Consider the following 1,544-nt stretch of genomic DNA (forward strand, 5'->3'; position numbering starts at 1 on the left):
TCTGTCTCTGTCTGCTCCATGTGTCCTCACGTCTGTCTCTGTCTGCTCCATGTGTCCTCAGGTCTGTCTCTGTCTGCTCCATGTGTCCTCACGTCTGTCTCTGTCTGCTCCATGTGTCCTCAGGTCTGTCTCTGTCTGCTCCATGTGTCCTCAGGTCAACAGGATGCACCTGTCCACAGTCATGATCACCTCCATGGTATTTCTGGACATTCATGGGCGGGGCTGTGTGCTAATTACTGACTAGCGTTAGCATGCTGTTGTGTAATCAGAGAAGAATCTTGAAAATCCATTGGCCAGACAAGATCACCAACGAAGATCTTTGGACAAAGACACAGCAAATACCAGCTAATGATGAAACTGGACGAAGAAGATGGAAATGGACAGGGCACACACTTCGAAAAAAACCAATGTCAAACATCACCAGACAGGCTCTGTCGAGGAATCTTCCGGGGAGGAGAAAGAGAGGTCAGCCAAGAAACACCTGGCGAAGAGATTTGCAGGCAGACACCAAGAAGATGGGATACACCTGGTCACAGATAGAAAGGAAAGCCAGCGATCGGGTACTCTGGAGGTCCGTTGTCGATGGCTTATACCCCAAAAGGGGTGTAAGGCATAAGTAAGTAAGTTAGCGTGCTGTAAGGTTGCGAGTGTTTGGCGTTCATGAACATTCACACGTGTCTATGATCAGATCTGAGTTTGATGATGACTGACTTCAGACACGAGTCCTGTTTGTCAGACAGACACTGGTCACTGCTACGTTTCTAGTGAATCTGGATTCACAGTGATCTGTTGTACATGAATCCATCTGCACATGTCAGATACTGCACATCACTGTGAGCTTTACTCCAGGATGGTCGACCATCTTGGACCCATCTTAGGCTCTGGTCCTGGTTCTCAGACTGATCTGCGCTCTGCTGGTCTCACCTGGACTCACCTTCACCTACGTGACCTGGTCTCTGTCTGGTTATAAAGCTCTCAGAAGAACCAGGATGAACCAGATTGTTGGTTCTGGTCACCATGTGAAGGTGTTTGAATGTTTCTACAACTTACTGTGGATCTGTATCTGTTTATTGTGTTGTTGTTGTTGTTGTTTGTAACTTTACAGATGCAGCCGTCTCAGACAGGACTCAGCTGTAAACACATCACTGAGCTCAGACATGACTCAGCTGGTTAAATACAAACTCACAGGTTTACTGATGTTTCATCAAAGACACCAAAAGTGTGTTTCACAGTGTGTGTGTGTGTGTGTGTGTGTGTGTGTGTGTGTGTGTGTGTGTGTGTGTCACATGCAGCAGACAGACTCTCAGCTGAAGTGTTTCAGACTGTCTTTGTGGACCTGACAGGTGAAGGGGGGGCATATATCAGATACTTCCTGTCAGCTGACCTCTCGTCAAATCAAACCATTCTTTGGGTGTTTCAGTAAATTTTTTAATGTGTTAACACAACTGTGTTAATGAGTCAAGGACACAGTCTGTGATTGGTCAATGAGTCAAGGACACAGTCTGTGATTGGTCAATGAGTCAAGGACACAGTCTGTGATTGGT

At 46.5% G+C, this 1,544-nt stretch overlaps 1 protein-coding gene across 1 annotated transcript in view; it reads right to left on the reverse strand.

Annotated features, from left to right (window-relative positions):
* The window catches only part of ubr2 (ubiquitin protein ligase E3 component n-recognin 2), a 64,096-nt gene that overhangs the window by 49,555 nt on the left and 12,997 nt on the right, over positions 1-1,544 (reverse strand). The gene's annotated exons all lie outside the window — the stretch shown is intronic.

This window comes from Epinephelus moara, chromosome 19 (genome assembly GCF_006386435.1).
Source record: "Epinephelus moara isolate mb chromosome 19, YSFRI_EMoa_1.0, whole genome shotgun sequence".
Lineage (NCBI taxonomy): Eukaryota > Metazoa > Chordata > Actinopteri > Perciformes > Serranidae > Epinephelus > Epinephelus moara.